The 21,288-nt window shown below is 34.9% G+C and overlaps 1 long non-coding RNA gene across 1 annotated transcript; it reads left to right on the forward strand.

Moving 5' to 3' along the window:
• Positions 1-6,585: 6,585 nt before the first annotated feature.
• LOC150035646 (uncharacterized) lies at positions 6,586-8,550 on the forward strand. The gene is made up of 3 exons (XR_016530305.1): positions 6,586-6,798; positions 6,977-7,031; positions 7,630-8,550. It is a non-coding gene; the product is annotated as an uncharacterized LOC150035646 (long non-coding RNA).
• Positions 8,551-21,288: the final 12,738 nt, after the last annotated feature.

The raw sequence follows: 21,288 nt of genomic DNA on the forward strand, positions 1-21,288 counted from the left end.
GAAAATTAGTGGGTCTAAAATTAGTTCAACAAACAACAGAGAATGTGAAGCTTATCGAGGATAATCTTAAGGCGGCTCGCGATAGACAGAAGAGCTACGCTGATAAGCGAAGAAGAGAACTAGAATTTGAAGTCGGAGATCGGGTATTTCTTTGGCTGTCCCCATGGAAAGAAATTCTTCAGTTTTGGAGAAAAAGGGAAGTTAAGTCCACGATACATTGGACCATATGAAATTGTGGAACGAGTTGGTCCAACAACATATAGGTTGCAGTTGCCGATGGAGCTAGCTCGTATTCACGACATATTTCATGTGTCAATGTTTAGAAGATACATGCCTGATCCTATGCACATACTAGCAGCAGAACCAGTACACCTCAAAGAAGATTTATCTTACGAGGAAGAGGCCATCGAGATTTTAGATAGAAAAGACTAGGTACTCAGAAATAAGACGATTCCTTTGGTGAAAGCACTATGGCATAATCATGGAATCGAGGGAGCAACCTGGGAACCTGAAGAGCAAATGAGGAAGAGATATCCTCAACTTTTCAAATGACATATCAGGTTAATTTCGAGGATGAAATTTCTTTTAAGGGGGAGATTGTAAACCCCGAACTCTAGGTATCCTAGATAAGGATGTTTAGCCAAAGAAATATTACATTACATATTTATTAAGTAGAAATTCATGTTTATTTATAGGAATTATGAAGGAAAGGAAGGAAAAACATATTAAATGAGGAAACTCATTTATTGGTTTGGCTGGAGGCATTAACTGTAGGGTGACGTGGCAACCTAATCTTTGAACTCGGGAGACGGTAGGAAGATTAAAAAGAAGAGAAATTTCAAAAGCTTGGTTTCGGCAATTGACATGAGCAAATTTAGTGAAATCAGTGCCATTTGAAAGCTGGAAGAATCTAGTTTTCGAGATCATCTTGCCAGAGAAAGATTGTGGGAGGAAAAGAACAAGAAATGAAGAAATTGTAGAGGAGGCAGAATCTCGGATTAATTAAGACCCGAGTTGAAGATTGGAAGCTCTAGGCCAAACAATAAAGAATTTTCGGCTGAAATTTTAAGGTAAGAAAGGTAATCAATTCTAAACACATTTGTAGAAGGAAATTGCTTTAAAAGAGGTATGGATTTTGAGTTATGAATTTTTGAAGTTATAACAGAGAATCTGTGCATAAGCAGACAACTGCTTGGGAAGAACAAGCAAACAGCTCACCGTGGAGAGCTATAGTGAGATAAGGAGAGTGAATATCTCACTTATGAAGGAAATCTTGCTAATTTTTTGTTGAAGATCTCGCTCAAGAAGGAAATCTCGCTAGAAATTGGGCAGTATCTCGCTGGTATGGTGAGTATTGCTAGAATGAAGTTTTGCTAAGGAATGCTTGATCTCGCTCATGAGGGTGAATTCACTCATAAGGATTATCTCGCTAGTAATGTTGTTTTGTTGAGGAAAGTTCCATTAGTAAATGAATTATTTGAGGTATTTTGCTAAGAAGTTTAAGGAATTTTACCGAAAATTATCTCCTTTTAGGCCAAAAAGAGTTATAAGAGGCGTATAAACCGTTAAGAGCCCCCAACGAGCTGTGAGTGACTAAACTGTTTGATTAAAATATTTACAATGTCTTAAACAAAGCACGTTTTAAAGAATATTATTCTCATCCTAGCTAGTTTTACAAAGTAATTTTCAAGAAAACTATGAGTTATGTTTTAAATGCATGCATGTGTGGAAGGTTAGTTGAAAAGCTATCTATTTGTGTTAAATATACCCAGCATGTGTTAGTATCTTTAAAGCCATGTTTTTATATGTGTTATACTTTACATACTTTAAAGAGAAAGTCATTTATGACTAGTTTTACTTAAAACGCGATACCGAAGGACATTTGAGAAAGTATTCACCCAACTTGATACCAAAGGATATTTGAGAAGGTATCAAACCAACTTGGTGCTGAAGAACATTTGAGAAGTTACCTGACCAACTGGATACCAAAGGACATTTGAGAAGGTATCTTAGCAGCTCAATACTGAAGGACAAGTTTCGAGAAAGTATCTGAGCAGAAGTACCTAAGGTATGATGGTATTTGTATGGCCACGTGCACGTAGGTAGTTCTGAATGAGAGACCGTATGGGTCTCCTAGGCCATGCACCACCAAAGGGAGGCCGAAGTATGGGTCTCTTAGTCGGTAATAGACGTTGGGAACTAAAGCGTTGTAGGCTCGTTCTCAACTAAGGAATAATGATTTTTAATGATGTCTAAGAATGGTTTAAAGCTATATTTAGAGACAGTTGCTTGAGATACTCATTAGTATATTTACATGTTTATAGTGATGTAATGCATGATGTAATATGATTCTATAGTCACTCACTGGGCTATTAGCTCACAGATTTTCTGTGTTTTCCTTTTTTAGGTAGCGGCCAGATTCCTCAGGGTTGATCCTGCTGCTGCTTGCTACTGAAAGACTTGGATTATTAAGAAGACTTAGGTTGATGATCTGTTTATGTACACATGTTTTGAGAGGGACTAGGGTTTTGTTAGAGTTGTTTGGGCCCATCTGTGGATATTTTTTTTTCCTTTAGATGTTATGTTATGACTATATGCATATGTTTATATAATATTTTGTAGAACCTTAAGGACGCATACTATATGCATACATTATTAATGTTTAACAGGTTGGCATTCAGATTAGAAGGCTAAAATGGTGAGTGTTGGCAGTAGGGCTAGTAACTATTGTGGTCATATCCTCTTTCAGATTAAGAGGGTAATCTAGGAGGGGGTGTGACAATCTGCTCATCGTTTAATGTAGCATGGCTATCGTCCAGCTTCTACACTTATCATCTAATGCTTTCATTGATCTTGCAGTACTTTGCCTATCGTATAGCCCGATCATTTAGCGCGTCACTCCTCATCGTTTAATGTCGTGCGCATCTTTGCGATCGTCTAACGCATCCGCCTATCGCTTAACGTCATCACCCAACGCCTGCATCTATCGCCCAATACCCATCGTTTAGTATTTCACCTATGGTGTAGCGCGTCTGCTCATCGTTTAGCACAACACAGCTATCGTCCAGCTGCTATGCTTATCGTCTAGCGCTTTCACTGATCATGCAGTACTTTGCTTATCGTATAGCCCGATCGTCTAGCACGTCACTCTTCATCGTTTTAACATCGCAAGCATTTTCACGATTATCTAGTGCATCGCTTAGCTCCGCGCATTGCTATACGATCGCCTACCTCATCCTTTAGGTCCACGCATTGCTACACGATCGTCCAGCGCCTACCTACACGATCGCCTACCTCATCGTGTAGCGCCGGTAACTTACTAGACGATCGTCTACCTCATCGTGTAGCTCTGCTCATTTGTTACACGATCGTCTGCCTAGCGCCTTGCGCTCAAAATTTCGCTTTCTCTGCTTTCGTTCACGCATACCCAACGCATGAGCAACTCTCATAAACTAGATGCGATTTAAACAAATTTTATGTAACATGAATAAAACTAAGAATGGTTGATAATGTAAGAGCTGCTTGCGAACCTGAAAGTGATGGAATGGCTCGGCGGAGCTACTTGCGAACCTAAAAGCGGAGATTGGAGCTTGAGCCTGAAAGTGATGTAATGGCTCGGCGGAGCTAGAATAGAGCAATCGAAATGAAGCTTAGAAGCGGAACGTTCCGATGATGGAGGAAAAGTCGATCGTATATATTCGAGGAAAAGTGAACCTAAAACCTGAAAGTGAAAACGTTTCAGGTTAACGAACAATGGAACGTATAGATTTGAGGAAAAGGCGATCATATAGATTCGAGGAAAAGGAAAATGATGGAGGAAACCTGAAAGTGAATGAATAGCGCGAAGATTCGAGGAAAAGGTGAAACAAACAGAGCAGAGGAGACGATAAAGGAGATGATGGATGAGACAACGGAAGAAGAACCATGAAATCAATTGCAGCAATATGAAAAACCAAAAACAATGTGCCTTTTTCATCAACCAAAAACAATGAAGAACCATGAAATCAATCGTAGCAACATGAAGAACCAAAAACAATGGCGAAGTCCGGATCTGAGTTTTTTTTGTTTATTCACAAACTCGAGAGATTACCTGGAGAAGATGGCAAACTGAATGTACAAAAATTAACCCTAGAGGTTTTTTGTTTTTGTTTTTTTTTTTCTAAATTATTACAAATGCATATTTTCTCAAAGGCTTCTACTAACCATTGATAGAAGTAAGTATTTCCAAAGGTATTTTAACGACCTTTGATAAATGTTAATATATATTTTTTATTAAAATAAATCTCATCTTTAATAATTTTATTAAGAATAAATTTTTTCAAAGGTTTTCCAAACAATCGTTGGGAGTACCTACTTCACCCGATAATTTTCTTTATCATTGGGAGAGGTTCAATTGAAAAAAGAATTAGAGTGATTTTTATTCAAGTTATCCCGATGGTTGCTCAAACGACCGTCGAGAATACCTACTTCGTCTGATGGTTTTCTTGACCGTCGGGAGAACTTTGATGGTAAAAGATATTTGAAAGATCGTAATTAAATTTCTCCCGACGATAGTAAAAAATAATCGTTGGGCGTAGCTACTTAGCCTGATGATTATTAGCACCGTCAGAAGAAGTTTGACGGTAAGAAGATTCAAGAATTTTTAATTAGAGCTATCCCGACGGTTGTCCAGTTCACCGTCGAGATAACTGACTTAGCGTGATGGTTTTTACATCGTTGGGGAAAGTTCGATTAAAACTCTTGAACTTCCCCTCATTTTCCTCACCGTCTGTTTCCTTCTTTTTGTCTAACCCTCGTTTTCTCTCCTCCCCTCACACTATCGACTGCCGTCGTTCACCGTCATTTGCCATTTGCTACAGGTATCTCTCTTTTCTTTCATTCTTTCCCACTTCTTTGGATATTTTCATGTTCCCCCCTCCCCTTTTTTCTGTTTTTATATGCTTTACTAAAATTATGGTGGTTAATTTTAATACGAAAACCCTAGTAAGATTGTTTGAATATATGAACTTGTCATTCTCAAACATTAAAATTTTTCTCATGTTTTGAGACAAAAATCTTAGCTAAATAACACAAGGTGAAGAATCATTTTGTGAAAGTTGTTTCATAGGTAACCTTGCTTTTGAAATACTGCTCTGTTGTAGGCTGCAGATTACTTTGTAAAAGAAAAAAAAATTATACACGGTTAGGAATCAGCTATCTAAATGCAAAATGTTAAAAAGAATGTGATTTTATTTAAAATATATATTGAGCATAAAAAGAAATAAATGTTTAAAGATTTAGTTACTCTGAACATATATTTCAGGTAGTAGTCACTAGGTGACATGGAATTGAATTAAAAGAATCCCAAGTAGCAAAAAGGAATATATTTGTGTTAGGATGTGGTGTGGTAATTAAAGGTTTGATTTAGGAAATGAGTGGCTTTATGGTTATATTAGTATTATAACATAATTAGGAAGTGTAGATTTTGTAGTATAAGATTGTTTGGTTAGAGATGTTAGTGTAGTAGTAAGAGAAAAAAAAAGTTGGTTGGAAGGAGAAATGGTTGTAGTTGTGCGATTGTGGGGAAGTTGAAATGAGTGGTTTTAGGATTATATTAGTATTATCATGTTTTGAGACTTTTTTTAAAGGTATTGAATTACAATAATGGGAAGAGAATTTCATAGTTCGAGGTTAAGATATAATCAATATACAAGTGGTACACTATTAAACTATTTTACAAACGAGAATATATAAAAATAGAAACCAAACAGGTGTAGTTATTCAAATTTGACGACTTTTTTATTTTCTTAAAAAAAAAAAATAGAAAAAGAAAATGTGGAGATTATCACACAAGTGAAAATGAAAAAATAGAAACAAAAACATTATCAAACAATCCCTAAACTTTCATTATAATAACGAGTTAGTCTCTAAACTTTACTTTATAATTTTTAGTCTAATAATGAGATTTATTATTATTTCTTTTATGTAGATTAATACATTGATTATGAATACTAGTCACTACTTAGAAAACAAATATACTTAATTTTGATGAGACATGTCATGGATAGATTCTTAATTGTATTAAATTAAATTGATACTTCTTTTTAATGAAATATTTCTCATGTAGAGATTAAATTTTTACATACTAAAGTTTAATAACAACAATGTTACAAATTTGAAAGTATAAGAGGTAATTTGTTTCAATTTAAAGTTTATAAATTAAAGTTAGAGTACCCCTCCACCTACTATAAAATCTACATTACTTGACACTTGTAGTTTTTAATTACTTGACGTTTCTTTAGAAAAAAACGTCAAGTAATGACCTTTTATAAAAGAAAATGTCAAGTAAAATGGTTAAAAAAGCGGAGATTGACGGAATATTTCGGATATTTTCACGTGAACCGTTACTTAACACGTTTTTCATGTCAAGTAATATAAGGTCTTGCTTGACTCGTTTTTTGTGTCAAGTATAAGAAACTCTTACTTGACATATTTTTCGTGTCAAGTAAAACATAAAAAATAATATTTTTTTAATCTTTATTTTTTGTTTCCCTCTCACTTCATTTTCATTTTTCTCTCAAATTTAGTTTCTCTCCTATCAAAATTATCAAATAAAATATAAAAATAATTAACTTTTAGTAAGAAAAAACCCAAGATACCCTACCCCAAAACCCTCTCTTAGCAGCACCACCGGATCGCGCCCAGCCTCCATCGTACAGACGCCCAGCCTCAGGCCAGACCTCCGTGCACGCTGGATCGTAGCCGCATCGGTCAGTCCTCCACCGTACAGATGCCCAGCCTCGTGCCAGTCCTCCACCGGTTAGTCCTCCATCTCAAACCATATTTATTAACTCCATTTCAAGGTCTGTCCAAATTATACAATGAAATTCATCTTTTATTCTTTACAATCTCGTTTCCCCATTTCTTCTCTATCACTATTCAAACCCCAAGTTTTCTTGCGTGGTTGGGTGAATAGCTTCTCTGATTGATTTTCCAGCTCTAACGGCTATAACGATTCCGACCCTATTATCAACGCCACCCAATTAATCATGGTATCTCTCTTCTTTCTTTATCTTCTCCTATTGACCTGATGGTGGATCGGTTTCTAAGATAATGACAAATGAATATGGAATCATGAGTGCATATGTATAAACTTGACTGATGTTAATTTTATCTGAATTATTATGTTTTTGTCTCCTCTATCGGGTAATTTGTTACCATATTGATTATAGATTATGAGTTAAATTCATAGATTCATTCCCAAGTTTTCTTTGTGAAAAGACTAGAGAGAGTTGTGTTGTGGAATTTTTTCCCCATATTACATCTTTGTATTTATCTGGATATGTTGGTTCTGTGAAATGATGCTGAATTTTTTTGCGCTCTCAACTTTTTAAATCATTTGAAGGCGAGCATATTCGAAACATATTTGTGTATCACTTGTGTCATGTTTTCTTTTTCTTCAGTGTACTTTTTTTACCTTTCGAATTAGCCCTACCTAATTAGAACTGGTGTATTTACTACTGCTTTGTCGATGAAGTCTTTAATTTTGAAAAAGGAGAGGAGTATATATTACATAATTTTTTTAAATTGTCTTATTCAGTTTGAGAACTTCCTATTATATAGCCTCTTTACTTCTATATATTTGGACAGGCTGCAAAAAATCTTGCCAATTTAATTGTTATGGGCTCTAGGATACTTACGAGGGCCTTTATTCAAGCCTACCATCAAGCTCTTGCAAGTAAGTACCCTTTTTTCCTTTCCAAACGAAAGTTGGCCAATTTGTCCTCAATATCTCGGTTATTGGTGTAAAGTTCTTTGGCTGCCTTGATGGAAACTTTCCATATGGAACAAAAGAAACTTTCACCTTATCTTTGAACTATTAGAAGCTATAATGTAAATGTGAGCTTGAGATGTACAAGCGTTTTGCCAATATGAACAAAATTTTGAACACGGTCTTCTTAGATCTTTGGCAAATGGTCAAAAGAATTTGTCATTTTTCGTAGCCTATGACATTTGGATAAGTCCTTTGCAAATGAAAACTGTCTTATATTGCACATATTTTATAATTATTAGTCTTTCGTTGACTAAAAGATGTAAAACTTTGGGAAAAAAGGCTTTTTGATCCCCAAGTTCTTACTAACAGTGAGTGTATTTGGTCCATGAATTTTCTAAACGTACTTTTTTATTCTTAAGTTTTGAGAAATAGGTTTAAAAGGTCTTTGGGTTAGATTTTTGGTTTGCTAAAGTAACAAAATAAAATTTTATTATACTTTAATGTTGACATGGAAAGTTAAAATTTAAAAAACAATAAAATTAATTAGTATTGGTCTAATTATTGAGTCATTTTCAATTTTTGATTTTCAATTCAAAGATTTCAAGGGATTGGAGCCATTGTCCAGCAAATTTAACGATGTTTGGACGTTTTGATAGGTATTGAGGCTTTGAAACTCTTTTGAAATTGTTACATAGTTGTTGGAGTTTGCGTTTTGTAACCATTATTATTGAAATTTTCGTAGGTTGGATTACTTTGTTGTAGTTTTGAAGTGGCATTTGAATCAAGCCATACTTTAGGTAATTTATTTAGAGTTAATTGGTTATTTTGGTGAATGAAATTTTGAAGAATTTTTTTATTGTTTGTAGATAAGATTGGACTTTCAATATTATCTATTTTTTGTGAAAGTTAGTGAAAGTTGGGGGAAAGGGTATCTGTATTCTTTTATTTTAAATTTTAGCATATACTTGATTTGTTGATAATCTTCTTCCTCTTTATTATATTTTTCTCAAATCTTTCCCATCTTCCTTTGTTTTGCAGCGAAAGGTAATTGTTCCTCCTAAGGTATGATATGGTAAAAAAAGAATGAATGAAATCCTAGTAAGTCCTTGACTTTAAGTTGTAGATATCTTTTAAGTTTCGAGTATGATATCTTTCCAGTGCATAATGTAAGCCAATCATGCACATTTTTCCTTGTGCGTGACTTTTTGTCATTGTTGTATCTTAATACTTATTTTTATATTTAGAAATTTGATGTTATTGCCATTTATTATATTTTGCAGGTTGACTTGCTTAAACATGGCTTGCCTAACCCTTAGTTCTCGATATTTATACTTCAAAGCTCAATGTATAGATTAAATAATGTACTTTGTTGAGAGGTTACTTATTAAATAATTTGTCACTTGTGTTTGTTGAAAGTTGAGTTTTGTATACAAAAGCAATAGTTGAGATTTTATTTTGTGCATGTACATGTGAAAGAGAAATATTGTTGTAATATGTGAGTGTTCATATGAAAGGTCATAGTTGAACATATGGAATTGAGTGAATATATTGAGTTGATAGATCTTAAATGTATAATATTTATTTAGTTGATGTAATTGTATTGTTGGAATACAAGGCAAAAAATGAGAATATCGATTGGGCATTCAATTTGAAAAAAAAAGACATATACTTGACACATAAAAAACATCAAAAGTTATCATATATAGTACGTAATTAATGTCAAAAATCAATAAACTGGACATACCACAAATGTCAAGCGTATTATCTTTCTTGACACGAAAATTGTATCAAGAAACATTTGTCTTGACATTTTTTCGGAGTCAAGTTATCACACTATACTTGATAGTTTAATACTCGATACTTTTATAAGCGTCAAGTATACCCTCTACTTGACATTGGAAAAACGTCAAGTAATCCAATTTCTGTAGTAGAGCTATCTCTACTCTCGAAAAATCATCTTTATAATTTTCATCTTTATCTCTCACCTTTTGTCTTGTACATTCAATTATTAATGAGGTACAAACTAAGCCTCTCAAATCCAATATGGTGACAGAAGAAATTTTTGTATTTAAGTATCCGATTGAGAAATTGTGTTGCAGCAATCGTCACACAAATGTTTTTTTTTTAATCTATATTAGGCATATATATATAAGGGACCCAATCGTTACTATGAGAAACATCCACATCGTGTAAGAATTCATTAATACTTTTTACTTATACAGTTACATATGAGAAATACAATTTCTAATAAAGTATTCATTAACCTAAAAGGAAATAAATCTATGTTAGAAAATTTTATGAGGATAGAATCTTAAATTCTAGTTATATACATATAAATATAATATTCTTCTATTTTAAAAACTGAGAATCTTAAGAAAAATTATAAAAAAAAATTAAAAATAATAAACAGAAATGAAGTAGTTTAAGGTTAAAAAACAAACGAACAAACACTACAAACATTTTTACTTGTTTCGATATTTTTTCCCTGACGCATTTATTTTCGTTGGCAAAGACATATTTATCTCAACGAAAATTTACTGTGTCAGTCAAAATAGAGCAACATGCACATTTTTTTAAAAAGTTTATGCCGACGAAAATTTGAACTTACCCCGACAAAAATATGTGTGGGATAAAGTTATTAAAAAGCCCACTTTTCTTCCCCCTATTCTTCCTTTCTCTGTTACTTTCTCTTTCCACCTACATTTTTTTTTTACACAAATGGCCACCGCTCCAATGCCCAACGCTAATACACGCTACCCCACACACTACCGCCGCACGCATTGGTTGCTTCTTCTTCTCTTTGCCTTTTCTAATAAATGTTATTCATGGGTTGTGTTTGTGTTATTATTCTAATAAGGGGTTTTGTTTCAGATGGGAATTAGGATATTCATTTGTTTATGAATGAAATTGTTCTTCTATCTTTGGTTTGTATATGGATGGATATAATAAAGGATGGATTATTTGTGTATTTTGGTTTTAATTTTGTACATGAGATTCATTTATTAATAATAAAATTTAATCTTTCCTTTTTATGGATATAATATGCTTTAAGTTTTAAAATGGAATTGCTAAAGATGTTTAAAGCAAATTAACTAAATTTTACACTTTTTACTTGGTAGTGTTAAATCATTGATTGACTCAAAAAACTTAAGTTGATAGGTAAAGCTAAATTTAATATCATATCATCTAAAAAAAACTCTTGTAAAGATTCGTTTTGTTTGATTGATTAAAAAGATTATCAGGAAAAATGAAAACTTTGAGAAAAAAAAGTTAGAAAATAGAAAACATTTGACCCTTTTGCTTCATTTATTTAGTTTTTATCGATAAAGGTTCATAATCGTAAATGTTTTACCCTTTTTCCTTACTAATGTTCTCATCACATGCTTGATGCAGACTGATCCTTTTGTAATACGAGAAGGAACACTAGAAATGTAGTGATTTCTCTCTTGTTCTCATCATAAAGGCCAAAACTTAGAGATAGTGGAATATCTCCTTCATATAGCCAAAACTTAGACATGCTTTATTCATTTTGTTCAATGATGAATAAGGATTGGATTAAGCTTAGAGATAGATTCTCAAGAGAGTAAATTGACGGAGTTGCACAATTCATGGAAGTGGCAAAGTGTCATGTAAATGGAAAGGGGAAAATGAGATGCCCGTGTAAAAATTGTTAGAATTCAATGTCTCAGACATTATATAGAGTAGAACGACATTTATTCGCTAATAGAATATCCCTTTCATATAGTCAATGGATTTATCATAGAGAACCGAAAATTTAGCTCAATTTCAAAGAGTCACGACTCCTTTAGCTTCTTCAGCAGATGATGGATTAAGGGAAGAACCTACTGCACACAATGATGATGATGAGTTGTTCAATCTTTTAAATGATTTGTAAGGACCGATGAGAGAATAGGCATATGATGAAGATGAAGAAGACTTTCGAGATGAAATGCCTAAGAACATCGAATAAAGGGATACTTCAAACATTTTTTAGGAGTTGATGGACGAAACACGTAACCCCTTGTACCCTAGTTGTACAAAATTTTACTCATTGAACTTCTTGGTGAGATTGATGCATATTAAGGTTGTCAATAATTGGAGTAACATTGATATGTTACTAGAATTATTGAAAGATGCATTTCCAACTGGTGCATGTATACCTAGTTCTTTTTATGAAGCCAAGAGAAAATTACGTGACCTAAGATTAGGATATGATTCTATTCATGCTTGCAAGTACGACTGCATTTTATTTTGGAAAAGATATTCTAATTGTCAAAGTTGTCCAGTATGTGGTGAGTCTCGATACAAAATAAAGGATGACAAGAATAAGAAGATCCCAAACAAAATTTTACATCATTTTCCATTAATACCAACGTTGAAGTGATTGTTTTCATCAAAACATATTGCTTCTGAGATGCTATGGCATAAGGATAAACGAGTCGAAACCAATGGTGTGTTATGATATCCAACTGATGCTGAAGGGTAGAAATGTTTTGATAGAGAGTTTCCTGAATTTTTTTCAGACACAAGGAATGTTCGGTTAGCCTTAGCTTCAGATGGATTTAATCCATTTGGGAATATAAGTACTGCATATAGCATGTGGCTCGTGATGCTTGTTCCTTACAATTTTCCACCATTGAAGTGCATGAAGGAATCTAATTTTTATCATGTCTTTACTTATTCTAGGACTAAAGTCTTCTGAAAAAGAAATTGATGTCTATTTACAACCACTAATTAAAGACCTGAAAGAGTTATGAATAATGGTGCGCGCACTTACAATTGCATGAGTGGGGGGTACTTTCAGTTAGGTGCATGTTTGTTGTGGACCATTAATGACTTTCCTGCATACGGGGACTTGTAAGGATGGAGTACCAAAGGTTATCAAGCATGACGTCCCATTTGTAAACAAGATAGATCGTCATTTAAGATAAGAGGAAAAATATCTTTCATGGGTTATCGAGGTTATCTTTTAGATATCCACAACTGGCGTAAGAGTAAGCAACATGATGGTAAATTGGAGCGTAGAACTCTAGTTGTAATGAATGGAGATTAGATCCTAGAATAAGTCAATGCATTGAACTTTCCAATACTAAGTAAGCATGTACACATAATGGGGAAAGGGTAGAACTCAAAGTTTGTAACTATACTTTGAATTTTGTGTTGTCAACTCTAGTTGTAAATATATATATAATTTGGTGATGTGTTAATCCCTTTATATGAAGAGTTCTAATTGCATAGAATCTTAGTTTAAATGCAAGAACAATACAAATATTTATAATTGTATATCAGGTGATACAGGAGCGAGGAAATAGGTTACAGATCTCAGTTGGGCAGTGGGTGTCATAAGAGGATTAACATATGCTATCTTCACATCTCTTTCTAGGTTAAGTGTGTTAGGTTTTATGCCCTAAACTCATAGATAGTAAACGTTATTAATTGATTGTCATCAATAAAGAATTATAGATGTTAATTCAATAGATGTTATTGTTTGTGTTGTTTGTCTATTTTTTTCTTAATAACCCTAAATCCAATAAACTAACATCCAAGGTTTCCTTATGAGTCTTGAACTGTATATGGAGACATACAGAGATCAATGTTCAAGATACAGTTTGAAGGGCCTATAGTATAGGGATAAGGTTGGATACCTTAACCTGGTAACACTATGGATATAACCTACTTTGTTTTGATATAAACACAATGATCCAACGCGTTCGTGTAGTTGATATGCGAGTGAGGGTATTCTATGCAATGAGTTTGCATAAGACTGGACCGCGAAATAGTAACCACTAGATGTAACACCGTTAACTAGTTAGGTTCCTATTTCAATAGGATCACCTAGGCAACTTAGTCTTAATCCTGAGTATATTATGAACTCATATTCATGAAGGATTGTCCTTTGATTTGTATGGGTGAGGGTGGCCAGTTCGCCGAGCCAATCTGTCTACCATTTTGGGGACAAGATCGAGTGAGGAGTTGGGAATATAATAATACAAGATGGAGTTCACTCATTCTTGCCTTAAGGGTAAGTAGATGAGTATTCCCTTAAGTGATGTCTCCGATAATTGAACAAGTTGTTCATTAGAGGAGTACTAGTCCTTGAGGAATCAAAGGTAACCTAAGGGTAAAACAATAATTTGACCTAGTTGGAGTGACGAACACTCATGAAGAACTAACTTGCAGTTATTGGTCATATCCGTGGACACAAAAATATATTTGTAGTGAGAAGAGTGCAGTTGTAGGTCTTTAGTTGATTGTATCCATAGTTAACGAATATTAATTAACTTGGTTAATGAGTTTAGTCAATTAATTTCATATTGTTGGAGCTTCTAATCTATAGGTCCACCAAGTCTATTTGTTAGCTTACTAGAGGATATTTAAGAAGGGTGATTTGAATTGTTCAAATTAATTTGAGAAAATCATATATTAATGTGATTAATACATAATTGATTATGAATATGATCTATAATTCAAATTAAATTGAAAAGTAATATTTGAATAAGATTCAATTATTTAATTCAAGTGAATTAGATTCACAAAGAATTAATTAGTTGAGAGGTATTGCACATATACATACGATGTTTATGATAATTAAATATATACACATTAAATTAGATTTTATGTATAAATAGTTAATTAATTAATGTGTAAATTCAATTAAATAAGTTTTATTTAATTAATTGTAGAAAAAGGAAATAGGAGAAAAGATTAGGAAAAGGATTTGGCTCTTCTCTATATAAGGACCTCCCTGTGACCCCCTTTGGGAGACACGGAGGCTGACAATACACAACATACAGGTGTTATTGTACAAAATTTTCCCGAAGTCACAAAGAGAATCTTTTTTACTCAACAAAACCCTTTTCTCCTCCCCCTCTCCCAATAGTTGGATAGCACCTATCCTTTTATTGGAATCCTAGAGAATAACGAGGTTACTCTCGTGGTAGTGTTCAAGATTGTTCAAGAAATCGTTCATGATCAAGATCGTTGGATGAGCCGTTCGTTAGAACTTCGAGAGGATTGTTCATAAAGCTTAGGAATCTACAAAAGTAAGAATGGTTCTAATATTTTCCTAAAGCATGCTAGCTTACATATTTATGTTTTGTTTTAGTATAATGAATTTGTTTATGTAAAAATCAAATTGCGAGATGCAATGCATTCTCACACCAATGCATCTTCTACGAGATTCAGTCCTTTCAATTGGTATCAGAATCAATTTCTTTCATCCACATTCTTCGTATTTTTTGAAACAAAATTAATTTAGAGGTCGGTTTAATATTTTGTTGGAATGTTTGAATGTCGGTTTGCAAGATTGGATATTTTTTATTTTGGCACGTAGATTACTTTTAATTTAATTAAATTGTAAGAACCTGTTGTATTTTTTGGGCAATTTAATTCTTGATTCGAGTCTGTAAGTCCGTGTCGATTGAGATCGGGAAGAAACGACAGTGTTCGAGGTAAGTTCGGAGCCGAAACGATGTGAACAACAACATTCTGCCACTTAGCATTACGACGTAGCTATCATAGCGTTGCAACGGTGAAAAGCAGACGCAACATAAAGTAATTGCAGCGTCGCAACGCTTTGAGTTTCGACGGATTGCTGAGGACATGCGTGAGGACGGTTCGGCTACACCTAATTCCTTTTGTATTATTTACTTAAATTAATATAATAGTTATATTAATTTAATCAATTAATTTTGCATTAGGGTGCCAAAATGGTCCATTTTTGTTGTTTAAATTAATTTAATTATGCATTAGATGGATGTTTAAATTAATATTTGAATTCATATTACATATTGTATGTCATATAGATTAAAAAATACCCACCTTAGGATAAACATGTACATGTATTATAAATAAATATAGAACGTTATATTTTATGGATGCATGATTAAATTAGCAAGCTCATGCATCATGATATAAGTGTTTTGTTAGTGATATATGATTAACCTAAGCATGTCCATGCATCATACTATATATTAAAATTGATATAATAAATAGTGGAATAATGTATGTGAATGCTTATTTTTCATTTACAATTTATATAAGTTTTATATTTATCAAATGAAAATGGAATTTGCATTGAGCATGACATTACTTAAATAAATATAATTGTTGTATTTAATTGATATCTTTAGATGAAAATTTATAGGTTTTAATAAAGCATTAAAATATAAGTGTTATAGTTTTAATGAGATGGTTTAAAATCTATAATCGAGAATTACATGCAAACATAGGTCCAAATTAATTTTAAATTAATCAAGCTAGACTTATGTTATTTCCAATGGGATAAGGAATAGGTTAATCTTTTTAATTTGTTTTAATAGGATTAAAATGAATATAATTAAATGACTAAATTTATAAAATAATTGACCATAAGGTGTTGGGGTTGATTCCCTAAACGCTTATGTTGTTACTATATGATATTTACTTCACATCTTGTTTTTTGCTCATTTACTTGTTTTATTTGCTTTACCACAAACCAATAAACATAAAATCCCTAGTTATTTGTATGTGACCCAAGCATACATGTCGTGACATACAAGTGGATCATTCTTGAGTGATAACAAAAATGGTATGTAGTATATGGATATAGGATGGAAACCTTATCCTGGCAACGCTATGGATGCGGCCCGCTTTGTGGAATGGTCACAAGTGTTATGACTTGTGATAGATGGTCTGATCCTGATCATTCATGTTGGGGACATGCGAGCGGAGGCGTCCTATACAAAGAGTTTGTATAAGACTTCACTTCACTATAACACCATTCATGACAGAGACTTCACTTCACTAGGATGACCATAGGTAATGTGACCTCAATCCTGAGTGAGTTAGGAACTCCTGCCATTGAGGGCGGTCCTTCGATTTGTGTGGGTGCGAGTGGCAAGGTCGTCAATTAAAATCTACCATTTTGAGGATTCGTCTGATTTGGGAGTTGGGAACTCAGCTACACAAGATGAAATTCACTCCTTCCTCGAGGCAGGGTAAGTAGATAGATGGCTCCCTTAAGGGCTGATTCCGGGGCTTGAACGATATGGTGCAACACACCTTCTCTTGGCCCGAGAGGTGTTTACACATAGTTAGACTATGTTGTATTGTTCATTAGAGGAATCAGTGGTACTTAAGGAGTGAGATGTAAATACAGGGGCAAAACAATAATTTGGCCCAACTGTACTTACGAGCATCTGTGAAAGGTCATTGTACTCATGATTGGTTATATCCGATGGACACAAAAATATATCTGTGGTAAGAAGACTTCAACTATTGGTCTTTAGTGGAATTCCTAATAGTTAACGGATAGTGAATCTCGTGGCTAAAGAGTTTAGTCAGCTATTCACGTACTATTGGAGCTTCGAGCCACAAGTCCATTAGGTCCCCTGGGTAGCTTGGATAAAGTCGAGAACCAGTATTTGGGTTCATTTGAAATGTTGAAATTGACAAGAGGAAGTTCGATTATATATGATATAATTGGACTGGTTAATTATATATGATATAATTGGCTAAATGTATGAGATACATTATTTTGGAGGAAATTAGATATAAATGTGATTTATATCAAGTAGAGGAGAAAAATACTATAGTAGATATGTGATATCAAACTATAGGATAAAAATATAATATGATTATATTTATTTATTAATTAATTGATTAATTATATGATAATTAATCCTAATATCACGTTTGGACGTGGGTTAGTGGGCAATGTCGGTTATGGTAATCGATGGGTTAAAATGAAAAATGTTTTCATTTTTAAGTCGTGCAATCGATAATCCGTCGATTGCCCAAAAAGAATGTGAAAGCGCGTTGGTGTTTTAGAAAATGATCGCTCGAGAGCTTATACAATAGTCGTTTCTCCACTTAAATGATCGTCCGCCTCGTGCTTAATGATCGCACACTGTCGCCTACACGATCGGATAGCTTCTCTACACGATCGTATAGTGTGCTAATTTTACTAAACGATCGTTCAGTAAATTCTACACGATCGTGTAACTCCTCCTAAATGATAAGCAGTCTGCTATGCGATAGCGGCTTTTTTTTTCGTCCCACTTGCTTATTGCCTACACGATTCGTGTTTCCTCCTTCCTCTATCAAATTCACCAAAGCCCACCCTTTGGGTTTTCACTCCGAGAATACCCGGGGCTCATTAGTGGTGGTGTCGTCCCCGTTGCGGTCGTAAGTTTGCGTTGATCGTGCTACTGTAGTCGACGTTTTCCATCGGCCATTTGGTAGAACATTTGGAGGGTCTGCTGCATTGGAGTTCCAAAACTTGAAGATAGTCTTCAACTGGTATGGAAATTTGTCTCCTTGTTATTTATCTTTGTTCGTAGCATGCTGTTAATTAAGTTTTGATTGCATAACTGTATGTGTTGTATGTATATTATTCTATTTCGGTCATTGTGAGATCGGGGCGATTCGAACATGCTCATGGAACTCTCGGTATGAGATCCTTCAATTGGTATCAGAGCCAGGTTCTAATACTCCGATTTCATCTGTTGCAACGAAATGAAATATACATTCATGGTGAGTGCATTTTTACGCTGTTTAATTGTTAAATCTGCTGTTGATGTGCAGGATTAATGGATATTTTCGGGATGATAAGGCTCGATTTGATTTAAATCCTTTTACATTTGTGATTGTTTGTAAAGGTCCCTGCATTTTTGGGCATTAATTATCGTTATCGAGTATTTATTCAAAGTTTGTTTGAATTTTTGAGTTGTTCGTCGAAGTTCTGGGCAAACATTGCGGCTCTTCAAGGAAAGAGGCGATCTAGGGTTGATCGCATCATGCAGAAGATGTTCTACGCGATCGTTATTGATCGCATCGTAAAGATGAAGGAGTACACGATCGCTGATGAACGCATCGGTTACACGATGGGAATGCGATCAAGAGTTAGTCGTATTGGGTTGACGATCGAGTATGCAATAGCTAAGTACCGCGTCGTTTAGACGATGAGGTGCTCGTAGATCGCTTAACGCATAGGCGTGCTAGACGATCGTTTAGGTCAGCAAGCTTCATCGCTTAGTAACTGACTAAACTATCGCTTAGCATCGCAAGGTAAATCGTTTACTTGGTTGCACGCATCGTATAGACTATGAGGCGCTCGCGTATCATTGAAAGTGCACGCATTAGACGATCATTTAGGTCAGCAAACTTCATTTCTTAGTAACTGACTAAACGATCGCTTAATAAGCAAGGTAAATCGTTTACCTGTCTTTGCACTATACGATCGCATGGACGATCAGGCTTCGCAGCCTCGTCATTGTCTACGCGATTACTTAGACTAAAATCAGTAGCCAGATTGTCTAGGTTAATGAACCCCTAGGTAGAACATTCAGTGGGAGGTACTTGGGGCATAAAATGCTTCATTTAAACCTTTCACGTTTCTCCTAAATAGTCTAGACCGTGAGATCTATCATCGGCCTTGCGGCACCTTTGGCATGTCCCCTCAACGGATGGTGTTTGGGTAGGTCAATATCAAGGTGGATGAAGAGAGTGTTCATAGTAAGTGGAAGCAGAAAGTGCGATAGCATATCCCTCGGTCTCCCTCGTTAGGTTGAATAAAGTTACTACGTATCGCCTCGAGGTACCCTAGGAGTGTCCCTCTAAAGGATGGCAGTTTTGTGTATTCCTTTATTTGATCTCCTGTAAGAGGATAAGGTAACTTTGTCTCTTATCCTAATCTGCTTCTTCCCTATGGTGGGCTCATTAGGGCGGGACTCTGACACCGAAAGTGAAGGGTTACACTTACGCGGAATAGTTAAAGATTAACGATTCTGGACCAAAAAATGGTGCCTGTTAGGTTCAGTCCCAAGAGTTGGTTCTGTCTAATGATTGAGAATGTCTCATCCCAGCGAAGGGGCAACTGATCACCCCATCGGTGGCGTTTGTCCTACCTCACTAGGGCATCATTGCAAAATAGAAGTCTATAACTTAGGGTATTTGAAACTGTTTTGCAAAACTGATTGGTTTAAAAGTGGTTTAACAAAATCTAATAAAGTTTTTTTTTCATATTCTTAGCAACATTTTCAAATGGCAACAACCACATTAGCTTTGTTAAGCATCGAAAAACTTACTCGCGATAATTTCGTAACATGGAAACACATGATCACGACGATCCTGATCATCGAGGATTTCATGTTCGCTCTCACGGAGGCTTGTTCTCCTATTCCAACTCCAAATGTCGCTCAGAATGTTCGGGAGGCATACGAGCGATGGAAAAGGGCGAATGAGAAAGCCCAAGCCTACATCTTGGCACTTTTCTGAAGTTTTGGTCAAGAAACATGAGCCTATGGTCTCAGCACATGAGATCATAGAGTCCCTGCGGGGGATGTTTGGTCAACTGTCTGAACAACTTATGCATGAGGTTTTTAAATACATATTCAACTCCAAAATGCAAGAAGGCACCTCTATTCGTGAACATGTGCTAAACATGATGGTCCACTTTAATGTGGCGGAGTTGAATGGGTCTACCATCAATGAGGGTAGTCAGGTTAGCATAATCCTGCATTCTTTACCGAAGAGTTTCTTGCACTTTGTTAGTAATGTGATTCTTAACAAAGTGAAGTATAACCTTACAACTCTCCTCAACGAGTTGCAGACACACCAATATTTACTGGAAAGTAAGGAGAGGCAGAAGGATGAGGCAAATGTTGTTTCATCCTCCAGGACGTTCCATAGAGGTTCGACCTAAGGAACGAGGTCTGCACCTTCTACTTCTAACTCTACAAAGGGGAAGAAGAAGAAGGGTGGTAAGGGTAAAGAGAAGGCACCTGCTAACTCACCGTCTGTCGCCCCAAGGAGGTGTCCACATGTTGCTAAAGGAAAGTATTTCCACTGCAACCAAGATGGATACTGGAAAAGGAACTGTCCTCGTTATCTGAAAGAGAAGAAAGCAGCCAAGGCCGATAAAGGTAAATATGATTTACTTGTGCTTGAAACTTTTTTAGTGGAGAATGATGATTCTACCTGAATAATTGATTTAGGCACCACTAACCATGTTTGTTCTTTTTTTCAGGGGATTAGATCTTGGCGACAACTAGAGGCTGGAGAGATGACGATGCGAGTAGGCATCAGGCACGTTGTCTCAGCTGTGGCAGTGGGAGGACTCCAGTTAGCTTTACAGAATAGGTTTCTTATTTTAAATGATGTAAATATTGTTCCTGAACTAAAAAGGAACCTTATTTCTGTAAAGTGTTTATTGCAATGTAAATATATTGTCTCTTTTGATGGAATAAAGTGTTTATTCATAAAGATGATGTTTTTATTTCCACAACAAATCCGGAATTGAATTTATATGTGCTAAGGCTGTTATCCATTAATTCCCTCCATTATATTGAAGTGTTCAGAACTGTCGTAACTCAATCAAAACGTCGATGAATTTCTCCAAAAGAAAATGCCCAACTTTGGCATCTACGTTTAGGGACATCAATCTCAATAGGATTGAGAGATTGGTGAAGAATGGACTTCTAAGTGAGTTAGAAGAAAATTCTTTTTCAGCGTGTGAATCTTGCCTTGAGGGTAAGATGACTAAACGTCCTTTT

The sequence above is a fragment of the Benincasa hispida genome, chromosome 6 (genome assembly GCF_027475165.1).
Source record: "Benincasa hispida cultivar pf3 chromosome 6, pf3_genome.v1.1, whole genome shotgun sequence".
Lineage (NCBI taxonomy): Eukaryota > Viridiplantae > Streptophyta > Magnoliopsida > Cucurbitales > Cucurbitaceae > Benincasa > Benincasa hispida.